Here is a 16,643-nt window from a genome sequence, read left to right on the forward strand (position 1 = left end):
CTGCAAGCATCTAGCAACATTTCTATTAGCAAAGGACTCAGACCTGTGATTCAGTAGCTGGGTATGCTTTCAATATACCACAAACCTCAGCCTGAGTTTAGCAAAGCTGGATGGAGCTTAATGTCACTGAACTGTTCTGGGCCTCAGTTTTCCCATCTTAAAGACCAAAGTACACTTGGTTCTGTTTGTCTGTAGGAGTTCTGCTCAGGAATCAGCATCTTCCTGTGTGTCTCAGATTCAGTTTCACATTCTTATCCCTTTAAACAGAAGAAAAGCAAACATTTAATTGCTTATGGCAGGAGGCTGTAAAGTAATTAACACTTCAAGGTTCCCAAGCATTCTCTGTGAGCAGGAGGAGGAGGAGATGTTTCTGTCCAGCTGAGCATTGTGCTGCTCATGCCTGGCCAACCCCACCAACACTTCCAAGCCCAGGGGATCCCCAGGCACTGGATGCACCCTGGGCCACTCGAGCTGTGGGAATTCCTTCATAAGAGGAAAAGACATCATGACAATCTGTAAGGTGTTCCAGGAATTGCAGTCTGGAGTAGCAGCAGTAGCAGCATCAGTAGTATCTCATGGCTAGACAACTGAGCCACATCCCAAGAGACCAGAAGAACCCCTTTTTTTGACTGCATTTCTGTACATCCTCTGCAAGTCACATAAGCTTGTTAAGTCCTGTTTTTTAAAGCGAGATGGAATTGCTTTGGTAATTAAAAAAGCCAAACAAATCTCCTTTCCTCACTAGTAAAAAACACCTTGTAAAAGCAAGGTACTGTCTCTACTTACACAGTGGAATTAATCCACTGAATGCTAATAACAAAAAAGATGTGTTTATTCCAGTCATTCTTAAAATAACTCTATTTTCTTCTTCACTTTGTCTGCGTTGACTTTTATCCTGTGCCAGCCAGCAGCACCTCCCCCAGGGTATGTGCAGATCTATACTGAGGACCAGGGCTAGTCGCCAAGAGGTAATAAACACATAGGTGCCAAAACTCTCTTTTTAGAACAGAAAAGGTTAAAGTTTTAACATTAGTCAAGTAGTTAATGGTTCATGACAAGAATATGATTGCACAATAACCATTTTATAGCATTGCAGACAGCCTGCACTACAACATGCCTTCACCCCACTGGGACAGAATTTTGGTTGCAGTCACCTGTTGTATAGTGACTGTGGCCTTTTGGGCACTGTGTACTTGGCAGCTCCTCAGGTTCAAAGCAGGTAAGAGATTATTCTACCCCATTTGAACCCTTTGGGCTCTTTTTCCTTTCCTTAAATATTTAATCATGACTGCTGACAACCATTATTACATCCATGTTGCATATGTCTCAGGAGGAAATATTTTGCTTCTTACAAAAATGTTTAAAGAAGTACCCCAAACTCTGTATGCTGCTGTAAAAAATAATAGGATGACAAGAAATCTCTGGAGTGTTTTCATTGGAACATGTGTACACTGTTCATGACTCCTTTGATATAACTTTGAGAAATGTTAAATTTTCTCACCCTTCTGGTAGAAATTTGATTTATTTTTCAGAAAGAAAAAGAACCTCTAACTAGTCTAGTAAATTGTATTTTAAAAAGGAAATATTTACTTTGCAGATGCTTGTATGTTTGCATGCATATAGCACCTGTTCATGTTTTCATTGCAACTTGCATTGCAGAAATATTTACCAAAAGAATATCAGATATTTGCATTTTTTTATATAGCTGAAAATCAGGTCAATGCACTGTTGTAAAATATTTCTGTGTGCAAACTTGGAGCAGAAAGCTGGTCAGTGTTTCCTCTCAGCAAATACTCACTATATTGAAGTAACCCAAAACTATGCACGGACCTATATTTAAAATTCTTCGAAAGAATCAAGTAATCCTGGCTGCTCATCCAGTAAAGAGACATGATTTAAGACCAAGAAGCCTGAAGAAAAGTTTATATGAGGATTCATTAGGTTACATTTACTTCAACAGATTTATCAGGTGTTTGTAGGGATTGAACATACCCGAACCCAAGAAAGGACACAAAAGTAAACAGTGATTATTTAACATTGCTGTCAAGTGATTACTGTCAGGAATAATCTACCTTTGCTAATATCAGGATATGCTCAGAGCTCTGTTTGGCTTGATGGAGCCAAAGGCAGAGGGGATGGGAGCTGAGTCTCGGTGCAGCACAGGGACATCTCTGCTTGTGCCAGCACAGCTGCCGAGGAAATCACTTCAATGCAGCTGCTTCAGGCATGGAAAGACCTCCACGCCCAGAGGGTGCACTGCTCGCTGGATGTAGTGGTAGAGTTTCTTTATTCAGACTTCAATCACAAGTATTAGCATCAACAGTTCCCACGATTAAAACACCCTCAGCAGGTCATGGTTGTATGTATGTAAAAATCGAATCGTTTTAGTTTAGAAATATATACAGTCAGCAATCAGTGGGATTCTTGACATGATTAATGTCTGCAAAACTTAAAGACAAAGAGGATGTTTTCTGAGTCTTAAAATAAAACCAGAAGAACCCCAGGATTTTAAGCCTGTGGTGAGTTACTGCATGTGTAGTACGTAGGTGTGACTGCATGTCAGCCCAGGAATTTGCATTTATGAAAGACGTATTTCCCTCTGAAACAAAAAAAAAAGCTTCATGAGATGTTGAACAGAAGGCAAAGAAAATTACCAGGAAGCTCTAAACAGAGGCACGGTTTTGCCTGGCATTAAGGTCCTGCGAGCGTCACGCTGCTACAGAGGAACTCTTTGGGGGAATGCAGAGGTAAGGCTGATGCCCTTTGCTGTCACCTCCCTTTTGCTGCTTGGGCTTCAGGGCAGCTCCATCTGCACCTGCAGGGCTGAATGCTGAACTTTTCACCCCACATTTGCCTGCTTTTCTGCATCGTTGCTTCCAAAGGAGTGTCAGCCCAGACCTCCTTTGCACCTTTCTCTTTCCTGGCGCTGCCCTGCAGACCGTGCCCAGCCTTTGCCCAGCCTGCAGCCGCAGCCCCAGCCCTGCTCCCAGCCAGGCTGTCCCGGGCAGCTCCTCAGCAGGGAGCCAGGCTCCAGGCTCCTGATGTGCCCAGAGGTGTGGCTGGGATCTCTTTGTCACGTAGGTCTGTACAAGTCAGGCAGCATGGGCAGCTGGCACCATTTCTAAGAACACCTCCATATATTAAAATGTATGGTTTTGCCTACTGTGTATAATAAGGGCTTATATTTGATCAACCATAAAAGTTATTTAATCATTTTAACCTTGGAATACTACCCCACAAAAAACTACTTAATGGAAGTTAGCTGAGAAGCATTAGAGTATCACAACATCGAGAAGGCTGAGCGAGAGGGCACTGAAAATTCAAGCACAGCTTATTTCTGCCATAATACTATAGCAGGTTGCATGGCAACCAGTGGCTGTGGATTTTGAAGTTCCTTTATCCTTATTCAATGAGCAAAGACTTAGCCTGTATTTATTTTGGTAATTTCTAGAATTAGAGGCTCCGGGCTCCGGGCTGCAGGCTCGGGGCAGCCCAAGCTCCAGGCAGCCCTGCTCCCCTGCCTTTGGGACCTTGGTGCAGGTGGCCCAGCAGCCCAGCCCGGCCGGGCTGCTGCGGCTGTGCTCACGGAGCAAGGCAGATCCTGGGGCTGTGCTGCGGGTGCCCCTGGGGCTCCCAGAGCAGAGAGGGGAGGTGGTTGAGCCCCAGGGCCACTCCTGGCCCGGAGCCACCCCCAGTGCCAGGCTGCTGGGGCTCTGCTGCCGGGCACTGGAACAAGAACAACAAGGGTGTGATCCGGCCCCCACCGATCCAGAGGTGCTCCACAGCTGCTCAGGGCTGCACACATCCGGGCCACACAAATCTCAGTTGCTGAGGAGCTTTCCTTTCCTTCCTCTAAGAGTTCCGATGGAGAGATGATGTTTTTGAAAAGCTGATGGCTAGGACAGACAATATCTTGCTACGCTCAGATGTTATTCCGCTGTCATCAGAGACATTTGGCTGCAGTGGAGCTGAGACAGCCTGAAACACAACTGCTAAATAGCAATAACATGAACAAAAGCTGAGCAAAGAGTGCCAAGAACAGAATTACCCCTGCCACGTGGCACAGCCCTTATAGTTTGCAATAATCTTCCAGTTATATGAATCCCATTAAAGAGTAAGAAGTTAAGCGATCTCTTCAGTTCAGGGAGAACATTACAAATATACAATGACTCGTGTTCCTGGCAGTGCTGTTTACTTTTGAATGTTCTGGCTTTACTCTGTTTGTCAGTGTCTCAAAACACAGGCATTAAAGTGTCAGATCAAATGGCAGGCCTCAAAGCCAGTTTTCTGCATTATTTGAAACCCAGTGCATAGGTGTGCAATTTCCACTGTGACCCTTATTGGAAAGGATTCCAACTCCATCATTCACTTAGGGACCTGGGGAGATTGACTGTGAGGAAACCTTGCTCTGTGGAGATCCCCCGGCTTTTGGATCCTTCTTTCTAAAACTGAGGTCCAGCCATCCCTTTCCTGTTGCAATTTCTGCAGAAGAATACCCCTTTAGCCATTCAAGATTTGCCAGTCTCTTTTTAAAAAAACCTTAAGATTTTCAGAGGTTGCTCTGAAATATCATAATACACAGGAAATACCATAATATATTCAGAAATTTCTAAGATCTGCTATTGCTTAGACTGTGCCTTTTTGCTTCCTGAAGCAGTGGCAGCCAGTTAAATGATTATTTCAAAGAAAACCCACAATTTCTGCTCAAAGACAGAATAAAAATCGTCACCTGTCCTGAAGTGGGTATAGAGGCTATGGCTGAGTTTGGGGCATGGGGTTTTCCTGTTTTATCCTATAATGCCTGTCTTAAATCGTAGCATCCTTATCTGATTCTTGGATGTGTGGCTATCCATGTCCTTACTAATGCTCCAGGCCCTTCAGCACTGGGAATCTGTGGCTTTGTTTTGCCTTCTTGGTCCCGTGAATTCTTACACAAGAAATTTGGGTGTTTCAGACTGGAGGGCACATTCCTGCTCTTTCAGCATCTGCACACAATTGTTCCCACCTATATTGGTTTGGGAATGCAAATTCATGTTTGGAAGCTTTGACCTCACACTCATATCCTTGTTTTTATGGGCAAGTGGCTGAGTATATGGGTGGGATTATGTGTCATATATGTATTTTTAGCAATACTATGTGTCTTTCTTTCCTTCATCAAATTAAATAGATACATTATTTTGCATACCCATTGATGAAAATACACATATAGAGATGTCTTGATTCTTTATTTGCACAGGCACTACAGAACCCATGGAACCTCTGTGCTCCTGTCTCAGCAGAGGCAGCTCTGATGTGCCCAGAGGTGTGGCTGGGATCTCTTTGTCACGTAGGTCAGTAAAGCCAGGCAGCATGGGCAGCTGGCACCATTTCTGAGAACACTTCCACTTTGGGAGATCCCTGACCTTTCCCGCTGCTGAGATCTGCTCAGCAGGGTCAGATCCACAAGCAGTCCCATGGCTCTTGCTTTGTGAGGCTGCATTTTTCACCCACCTCAAAGGAATAATACATCTGGGGAAGGCATTACAGGTTTTGACAATCTGTGGCCTGTTTCTAGCCAATTTGGCCATTGTTTGAATTCCCCTGTTCTAAGATCACAGCGGCTTGAGAATCTGATTCAGGTCTCAGTGAGCAGAGGTCCTGTTTCTGGATTTGCCCTGTGTTTGAGGACACCACCCCCCTGGGCACCCTGCAGGACAATGCCAGCCTTCAGCTCCTGCTGCCACTGGCACTGGTATTGGATGAGTCAAATTCCCCACACCTGGAATAGCACTGTCCATTCCAGTCCCTGTGCCACAGCAGAGGGGACTGGCACCTCTGCCCTGCCCTGTGCTGGGAGGCTGCCAGCTCACTGAGCTGCAGGATCTCCAGAGCTGCTAAAGTCCCCAGCTCCCTTTTTCCCAGCCAGCAGCCCACAGTGTGGCCAGTATGATACACAAATACACCATCAAGTGTCAGCTGGGCTTTTGTCAAATGATGTGACACATTTGGTCAGAAGGATGTCAAAATATCACCGTGTACCCAGGAAAATATGCTTGGTGAGGACTGCTAGGTAGATGGAAAGTTCAGGTTCTTCCATGTTATTTCGCTCATGACAGGATGGGCAGCACATCCAACAATGATAGATTGGATGAATTCATGAGTGATTGGAACACTTGGGTAAAATGTTTCAGAGAAGTTGGTTTAAATAAAATAATCATGGCTGGGATTTTGGCACTGGAAACAAAGCATTGTGATGATTCTGTAATTTGCTTTGTTCACTGCTCTAGTGTTCTTCATTTGAGTTGTTGTGAATTGCCTTAAAGAATAGATTTTAATAGCTATAGTTGTTAAAATACATGAGGTAAGACTGTTTGGACAGACATGATTAACTTGAAATCATAACAAACATTACTGAAATTACAAAGCCTCAATTTTACTCTGTTTTCCCAAGGAGAGCTTATAGTGTCCATCTGTCTGTTGTTCCACTTTCTTGGCACCTTCTTTAACTTGCTGACCAGTTCCAACTAAATTTACCAGGTGGTTACACATCTTAAAGGTCTCAAAATCTTATGAGTTTTGCACATATTAGTTGGGTACAGAAGACCAACCCTATAGATATCTCAGAGAGGATAAGGAAAGGAGCCGTACGCAATCAATGAGGAGGTTAAGGCTGCACGGCCAGTCAGTCCAGTGCAGTCACTAAGATGCATAACTTACCCACGACATTCGTCTCCTCTCCACCAGCTAACAAAATGGAGATGTATATTTTATGTACTGAAAATCTAAAGATGGATCTAAGAGAGGGGCTGAGCCGTGATGGAGCATGAAGAGCAAGGGATCACAGTGCTGAAGGTGTTGAGGAGGCTGCAAGAAAGGGCAGTCAGGCACTGGCAGTATGGAGGAAATGATCCAGTTTATTTTCAGGAAAAGAGAGCATGGCATACGGTGTAGACAACTTTTGTAATCCAATTACTTTTGTTCCAACAATGGTGAAAAAATTTCCACTTGCTCATAATTCATTGCTTTTCTACATTATGTCATGGTTATTTTCTTCCACAAATCATGACAAAGGGCCTGATTTTCTTTTTGTGGTTTGTTCTGTTTGGGTCTTTTTTTGTTTGGTTTGGTTTGGTTTTATTTTGTTGTGTTTTGTTTTTATCTGGAGCGATCCTAATGGCATTAAAATATTTGGAATAATTTGAGATTTGCATCAGTGGGAAAATTTTATCTCAGATGGACTCTCTTTTCTAAATCTGAAACCAAGGAGCATAAGCATATAAATCAGCCCAAACCACTTTCAAATCAAGGCTTGAATAACTAGAAAGAATAAGAAAATAAAGCTTGTATGAATGCATGTGTGTTCATAGCAACTTACTCTTGGCTTTCATCCCTCAGATGGGCAGCAGGATCATCTCAAAGGTATTCAAAACCATGGGTCTAGAGAGGATTCACTCAAGAGAGCTGAAAGACCTGGCTGATGCCCCTGTGGGCTCCTGTCACTGTGGTGATGAAGAGAGGCCACAGGGAACTGGAATAAGGTTCATATTATGCTCACTTTTAAGAGAGGCAACAAGGATTTGGGGGAACCATAAGCCAGTCAGGCTTACCTGAGGTGCTAGCAGCATTTTGGAACATATCCTCTTGGGGTCTATTTCCATGCATGTGAGAGACCAGAAGATCATCAGGGACAGCATGGATTTACATGTAGGACCAGTCTGACTGTCTGCCATATGAAATAACTGTGTGTAGACAGCAGCAGAGTAACAAGGTGTAATACACTGTGATTTATAGATGCCCTGACACCTCAGTGCTCTTGTTTGGTAGGTGAAGACACACGTGCTAGGTGAATGAACAACTTGCTGGGCTGAAAACTAACTCAATAGGCAAGCTCAAAGGGCAGCAGTCAGTGGCTTGATCAGGATGTTGGAAAAGCAGAGCCACTGGTCAATAGGAGGGCAGAGCTGTTCAGTGTCTCCATCCGTGACACAGCAGTGCTGCCAGCAGTACACCCACAGGGCTGCAGCTGGGCTGGGCAGAGGCACTGCTGGCAGAGCTCTGGTGCAGAAGAACTGAGAAACTGAAGATCATTCCAGCAGAAAGCCCACGGTGCCCAGCAGGGTGTGTGCCAGTCTCCGTGCCAGGGACGTGGGTACGGAGCAGGAACTGCTGGCTGAGGAGCTGCTGGAAACCCTGGGAGTGACACTGGGTGCCAAGTTCAACACGAGTCAACAGCCTGTGGTTCTCTGCAAACAAGGTGGAAGAGCAGCTGTGTTTTGTGGAGGGAGACAGATTGATGGACTCTTTTAGCCTGTCCTTCCTGCTCCTGGTGAGGCACCGCTGGGAAATACAAGCTTAGTTTTGCCACCTGCAAGCCAGATTAAACAGACTTAGAGAAGCTGGGGAGGGTTCAGCAGGATGCAGTGAGGTCAGTGAGGAGCTTTGGGCAGGTAGCATGGGAAAGAGCTGAACTGGTTCTCTGGGCTGGAGAGGAGCCTGAGGGCAGGACTAACAGCACCTTCAGCTGAGAGGGAGTTGCAAAGATCATCAAACCCAAACCCCCTCAGCAGCACCAGAGGGTACAGCAAGGCACAGCAGTCATAAACTGCAGTTTGAGATGCTGAGATTGAGCATGAAGAGAAATGCTTGGATTTAGAAAGGTATCACATCACTGCAGCACATCTCCTAGTGAGGTTGTGGAGCCTCTGCTTGGCATAGATGCCCTCCAGAGGTTCCTTCCACCCGATTTTTGGGATACCTTGTCCTCCTAACCCCCTTCTGGCAAGCAAGGCTCAGGTGTGTGCTGTAAGGCATCCTTACAGCATAATATGTAATAATTTGTGCAGAAGGAAAGTGGCATTGTAAAATGGGAAACTGAGACCTGTAGAAAACAAGAAAGTTCAGTAGCTTGACATGAAAGCCAGAACACAGACAACACTCCAGGTTTCCTTAGCCCCCTCAGGACCCCGACCATCAATATGCTTTGAGTCAGTCTTGCTAATAGGACATAGCTGAAATGTGGTCTGAATTAGCAAAACTTAGCAAACACAGGATGTTGCAAGTCTTAAGATGAAGCAAAATTTTCCTGCCTGTGTGCAGCAATATTTTTTCCAAGTGTTTGCAGCTTTGTGAGGTAAATTTCTATTAAGTTATAGCAATAAAGTACATGAGAATGTAGTAGGTTGGTGTTTTGGGTCAGGCCAGGGTTTCCTGGGCTCACCACGCTCCCTTTAGATGTGACCAGTGCCAGCTGTGGGGTCTGGCGTGCTCAGCCTGTCCCAGCCCAGCAGACAGAGGGGCAGAAACTTCCTGCACCAAAAGCCAAACCCAGCCCAGCATTGTTTAGAGTCACCAAAGGACTGTTCCCCATTCAATGTTCTAAAGTGTGTATTTTTGTCCCCTGCTCTATTCTGTGGCATTAGGTTACCAAGTCCAATTTCTGCCCAAGTATTAAGATACCAAAGATGAGGCCTTATAATATTTTACAAATTTTCTAGGACTAAAACAGTTAAAATAGAAGAGATGGCAAAAAGTATGGGCTTTTAAGACTTCGCTCACTTCAAAAATATCACTTGTGGCAGCTTAGAAGCTTGGGTTTAAGTAAGATTTACCGAACTCCTTTTATTTCATTTAGGGCAAAAGATTCAATGAGCTTCTATTGATCCTTATGATAAAAATATTTCATCTAGAAATATATTATCTTTTTCTTTCTGTGCAGTTAATTTTGGGTGACTACAGTATCGAGACAGTGAACATTTTTCAAAGCAATATAAAAAACTTACTTTTGAACAGATAATAGTGGGTAAATATGGCCATTCCAAACAGCAATGTGCACCTGATAGTGTGGTATGTGTTTCTTTCCTTTTGCTCCCACTTGCCAAAAGTAAATGTAAGGTTTGTGAAAGATGTCAGATTATCAGCCCAGATGAGAGGTCTGTGTTTGAAGCCAGAATTCTCTGGCTCAGGCAGCACAAACTTCTCTGCAAAGCTTTCTACCCCAAATGCAGAGAATTTCAGATGCACATGCTAAGATGGGTCTGTGCCTCTCTTGGGCTGGGAGGAGAGGCAGGGTCCTGAACAGCCTTTTAATAGAAAAACAGCCTGTTTATAGCCCACTATTTAGCATTAGGCTCTGGATGCTTCCCATCACCCGTGGCTCCATGAGCTGCCTCAGTTTTCAGAGACCCTGTGGAGGAATAAGTGCTGCTCAGCTGCTCCACAGGTCCTTTTCATGTCTTTCATGACATATAAACTCTGTTTTTCAGGACATGATAAAGAGTCTTTCTGACAGCTCAGAGCTGATGCCAGTGCTTCCCAATTAAAAGATGTGTTTCTGCAGCTCTAACATAACTAAAGCCTGTCTGACTTTGGCATAAAGAATGTCAGCCCCTCTGACAGGACTGTGTACATGAATGTAAACATCATATTCTAAAAAGAACAATAAATGGTTAAATAATTGATGGCCGCTTGTCACACTGAAAGGCAAAATTTTACAAGCAAACAGAAAATTATAACACTGGATAGGGTGTCAGACCCACAGAACAGTTTAACTCCCAGCGAGGTCATGGGAATGTGTGAGAACTTCTATACTAAATGCATATCTTTCTGCTTTTAGAAAATTACAGGTAATGCTTCAATAGAAATCCGGATGTGCTTCAGAGAAAGGAAAATTCCTACTTTAAAGCCTCCCAAATTCTGAATTGTAATGAAAATCTGGACTCCTTAGCATCACACGTAATCTTAAATTACTACTTAAACAGTTTCTGAGATTCTGCATTGTCCTGGGGAAAAATGAACCAGGGAGTGGGAATAGAAAATTGGGGTGGGAAATACATCTCATGTTCCTCAAAACTTTGCAGAAAGCAAAATAAATGAGCAAAGCCTTTCCCAGTGGCATTCTTGGCACGTGTCTGCTTTGCAGATGGCCTGAATTTCCAATGGTGATAATTCTATTTTTCTTGGGTTTGCCTGAACACAGCACCCCATTTCATATTTCTTACTGGCCTGCAATTTCCTCAGTCAGGCTCCCAGTTCACAATGCCTCTGAGAGGATGTGATGCTGACCCAGGGTACCAAATCAGTGAGAATGTGAAAGGGATGAGGAAAAGACTGGCACAAGGGTGATACTGACACCAACATGTTCAGAAGGATTAAGAGTGAAGCCTTTCCACTCTGTCAACATTCCTGTCCCTCAAGAATCCAAATTCCAACTCTCTTGTATGAATGCTATATATAAAACCCATACCCCCCCTAAGTCTGGCTGTAAGGCTCAGCCCTGCTGTATCTGCAAAACGTGGAGAGCTCAGCATGACAAAGCACATTACAGGGACTGCTTCCCTTCTGCTGCTTCTGTGTTTCATTTCCTTATCACTAGTCCCACTTGGAAAAAAAAGAAAAAAAGGAAAAACCCCACCAGATACAGTCCTGTTAAATAAGAGAAGTCCTTTCCTCATGCATTTTTGCTTGACTACTGTACCTTCAACCCAATGCTTCACCTGCTGGGATCCTTTCCTGAAAAACTCGAGCTCAATATGACATTTTTCCAGTACATAACCTTCACTGAACGGTTCAAAGCAATCTATTATTACTTATATTACACTCCTACTAATATAATACATATTATAACTTCTTTCCAGTGCCAGTAAGGTGTGACACATGGTTTTTGTGCTGCCACCAGCAGTGTGTGGGTTTCTGGGGAGCTGTGATGTTGGGCTGCCATCTAGTGAGCTGAGGGCCACCTGGGGAGCTGGGCAAGGGAGCAGGAGCTGCTCATGACAGTGATCCAGAGCCCAGGTTTAAAGGGATTTGATTACTTTGAAATAGAACTACTTCTTTTGAAGCCAAGGTCGTGCTAGAAGTCAGAACAGTGAACACAGGCGTTCATGAGGTACTGTTGGGTCACCGTGCATATGCAGATGTTTCCAAGTCAAATAATATTATCTCCAGTAATTATAAATGTAAATTTCCTTCCTCCCTTTGCAAGACATTCACTTTTCTTACCTACCATGCCAAGTTTTATCAATGCTTCAAAGCTGCACGACAGAATTTATCTTGATTTTGGTAGCTTCCCAACATAAATAATTTGAGAACAATTCAGTTATTGAAGCAATTCGGTAGAGTTATTAATTAACAGAATTAAAAACCAAATGACTTGACCTGATGACTGGCAGATTTTCTGTCTCTTATTGTTATCTAGCTATACCTTAATATATTATATGAAGGTATAGCTAGATGCCTCAACTTTGTTTTGTGTGTTTAGAATTTTAAGATGCTACAGACATTTAGGGTTAGAAAAAGATGTGAAGAGGTAAACCAAGTAACCTCACACACACAGCACTGACAACAAAAATCACTGTATAACTCATTAACTGGTCACTGCCAATTAATTTCTGTTCACTGTTTCAGAGCACAATACTCCACGAACAGTGTGATCATGTAATTAAAGTCTTTATTATAATGCCAGTACAACAGAACACTTCCCCCAAGACAGATAGATATAAATGGTTTGTCTAAAGGCTGAAGGGTCCCCAGGTGAACAGCAGAGTTTCCTGGACTCTGGGCTAGCTGTAGCACTGCCTTGTGCTGGGTAAATAACTCAGAGCATGTAGCACGAACTACTCCCTTTGCTTATATATTTATAAAAGCACTTGCTCTGTAAATATTAAGCTTTCAACCATAAAGTTTTATACATTGCCCTCTTTTATGAACAAGACTCTTTAGGAATGACTGCATGGTTCTGATGTTTGTTATTCTTTCAGTATTTATTTCAGCTTCTCAGAGTTCATTTTTACTGTCTTCACAGAACAGCATTTCCATATTAGTACTATTTACTTGTTTCTGTATTTCCCTTTATGTTATGTATGTCCTTTTTGCACAAAGTGTCTAGATTCTAAACAAGATTCCTATCTGTTTATGCAAATGTAACTGCAATTTCTGTTTCACTGAATACATTTACATTTACTTGCTGCTTTATTGTCACTCCACAAACATAGATTGGTTTCAATTTATAATTATTTGTAATATCTTACCTTAGACCAAGAAGTCAAAATTCAGAATGCTCACCAGTATGGGAAGCTAAAAGCTGCTTTGTAAAGTCTGTGTCACCTCACATTTTATTATTAATAATTTAATCTGCTATTTTGATGAATATTTGTTTGGTATTGATAAATCTCTTTTTGGTGTTTTTCACAAGATTCTCTTGTTTTGGGGTCTAGAATAATTCTGTGGGACCTAAAAATTCTGGCAGTAGCTAGCAATAATCATAACCTTACTAAAACATTCTTGTTCCTACGTGCAACCAGAAACAGAAACTTTAAAAAGAAATTTATCTCGTCTCATCTCATCTAACTGATACAATTGGTTTTCTGGGCATTTCAGATAAAATATAAATATGCAAAGCCTTTGGATTATATTTCATATATTGGTTTGGATTGTCCATGGCTGGTCTGGTTATTACCCTTTTGTTTCAAATACTAGGTAAGAGGGAAGACTTTAAACTGCAAGTATTTTACACTAAGTTACAATATTTTGTTCTGAATGTAGTTTGAGGAAAACAATTAAAATCAGCTAGTTTGGAACACAGTGCAATATTATTGACTAGCAAATACTATTTTCAAAAGTAGCTAAATCACACAACACGGCTTGGGACTCGGTGACGCCTCTGTTACTGCCCTGGCCAGGCAGAGACAACACCAACCCGGGGTACCCAGGTCTGGGATGCACACTGAGCTTCTCGGGTCACTCCCTCAGTCCTAGGCTTTATAAATGAATGTGTCACAGTGCTCCACCACCAGCAGGACCTCGCCATCCCCTGCTATTGCAATGTGTAAACACTTCTCTCTTTTCCTAGGCAGTAAGGCAGTAGCTGGCTTGTGCTACTGTTCGGTTGTTTTGGTTTTTTGTGTGTGAATGACTCAATACAAACCCAATTGCAGCAAATTTTCTTGATGGACGTGCCTGTGATTTATGGTGTCCTGCGGCAGTGCAGCTGTGGCGGTGCAGCTGTGGTGGTGCAGCTGCAGCGGTGCAGCTGCGGCGGTGCAGTTTTGGCTGTCCTGCTGCACCGTTTCTTGTTGCAACGTTCCGTGGTCAGCGCTCAGCCCTGCACTGTTGTACCTGTGCTGCTCAGAGCCATGCAGCCGCTGCCTGGACGTTTCCTCCTACCCCGTCAGTAATCGATGGGGAAAGATTTAAAGTTGTCCATAGGGCAGCTTTTACAGTGCAGAGTGCATTCAGGGAGAGCTGTAAAGATAGGAGATCTGCAGAGAGCAATTAGAATCAGTGTCTCTGGGTTAGTGCCACGTGGTTTAATAATCTCCTGTTGCTGCTCACATTACGGGTATAACCTGAGCTTGCTCTCATTGACCTGATAAAACACTGGAAGTGATAGCCTGGTCCCTGGCACAGCACCACAGGAGAAATTTTCACAGTAATCAAGCATTCAACAATCTGCTTCTGCCAACTAAGTAAAAAAATCTTTTAGTTATGGTGATCGCATATATGGACTTAAATTCCTGATTTAGAGGTTCCCAGCCCGAGCTTTGAATACGTCCAAAAGCAATGAGTGCCCGATATTATTTTTTATGTATTATTTATTAAGTAAAGAACACATTCTAAAGTCAGTACAGCAGTTAGCAGCAACACTGCAAACTGAAAGGAAACATTCAGAGAATGTTTCACTTTCAGAGAATGTTTCAAAAAAAAAGTATGAACTACCTGTCCTATATAACTTTTAATGATTTTCTCTACTTTTTCTGGAGCCTTGTTTCTGGCATGACTGCTCTCTTTAGAGGTGTATCAATGCTCCAGTATGCTTATTTTCTGCCTCATGAGACAGCATGGATTTCAAGACATGGAGGACTTTTCAGGACTGATGAAACACTTCTATGAAGACACTCAGAAAGTCTCATGTGTAATGCACAGTGTATTTATAAATGCACATTGTAGTGGATTAGTTAGCATGTGTCAGGAGCCTGTCTCAGGATCATATTATTTCTCTCATCTGGATAGGATGAAGATAAAACCTGGCTGAGGATGCCATAAGCATTAAATGTGGTGTGCCATATCAGCACTTCAGTCAGATTCAGACAAAGGAACAAAGGCTTTAACATTTCTATACTGGTTTTCTAAATTCTCATTTCAAGAATTAAACAGGAGAATCTTGAGTCAAAAAAAAAAGAAAAAAAAAAAAAACCAAAAAAAAAGGAGGCTCATGTGTTTAAATAAATGGATCTCTGTTTCCTGCTCATACCTTCAGTTTTTAATCCTGGGAGTAATCTGTCCATCAGTGTGGTATGATCACCTCAGGACTTTTTGCACAGAGTTTGCAGATCTGATTGTCACTGGTGTACAGGCACTCAGTTTTCAGTAGGTCAAACTGACAATAAACAACTTAACGTTTGGGGATGGGTGGATTTTCACGTATTTCCAATTAGCTGTTTTATAGAAAATAGCCAGAGGCAAAATAATGAAGAATCCATTACTCCAAGTACTTCATATGCCTTCTATGGAAGGATGCATTTATAGGAATACAAGGCCAAGAATCCAGCAGAGCTGTGGGGGGAAAGAAGAGGCAGAAACTTTCCTGAAGGCTTTTTTCAGTGTCCCTGTGAAAGGCCTCAAGCCATTAAGCTCTTGTTACTTCCCTGGGACTCTCTCCAACAACTATTGCAGAAGAATTTTTTCCTGCTATTCTTTCTGAAAATCATTTCATATATGATTTGGTATAAGAGAAGCCACCCAGACAGAACAGTCTTTTCAGTGTTGACCTTGAAATAAAATCCCACCTTTATTTGTACAAGGGGAAGAGTTTTATGTGTGACAAAGCAGCATCCGTTTATGAAAAAAAACTGAATCCCTATGACTGCTTTCTAACAAGTTCCCACCCTCTATCAAGCTGTAGAACAAATAAGTCAAATTTTGTTTTTAAATCTCAATTATTAGTCTCATAATTGCTAAATATTATACGTGGGTAGCATTCAAAACACAAAACACAAAACGGAAAGCAAGAATGGTTTTTTCATTACTTATTAACATGAGGTAGCCAATCATTCAGGTGATCCTGAGCACTACCACTATAGAGATAGTGCTAATCATATTTTTCATTAATGAATCCTTTTTCTTCCTAGAAGCACACACACACAAAGTTATTAAATCTTTCTCTATACAATTTAATATCTGTGGGCATCCATTTTTTATTTATAAATCCAATGTATAATGCTTGCTTTTGTCAATTCCTCCAAATTCCTTCAGAAATATTCCTTTAGAAATTTACGTGGTTTAGGAAGGATGATACTTGATTGTGTTATAAAACACTGCTAGGCACTGTGAGGATGACTCCTTAAATGAGTGATAATATTTTCTAATAATTGATATTTTTTTCTCCCCAAACAAAAGCATTCCCTAAAGAACATCCCATTTAATTTTGAACGGCTCTTTAAAAAAACTAATAAAAATATTGTTTCCGTATTACCCAAAAAACAAGGTCAAAATCCAAGAATTTGAAGTACGGAATTGAAAGTGTTGACTTCCTTTAATAATGAAGCATCTTGTCTCTAAGTATTTCAGATGAGAATAAAATGTTGTTATTGCCAACACTGAACATCTCTTGCTTAATATAAAACACTTTCAGCATAAAGCCCCCCCCACCCCTCCCAATTATGTATTTC

This window comes from Lonchura striata, chromosome 1 (genome assembly GCF_050655825.1).
Source record: "Lonchura striata isolate lonStrDom1 chromosome 1, ASM5065582v1, whole genome shotgun sequence".
NCBI lineage: Eukaryota > Metazoa > Chordata > Aves > Passeriformes > Estrildidae > Lonchura > Lonchura striata.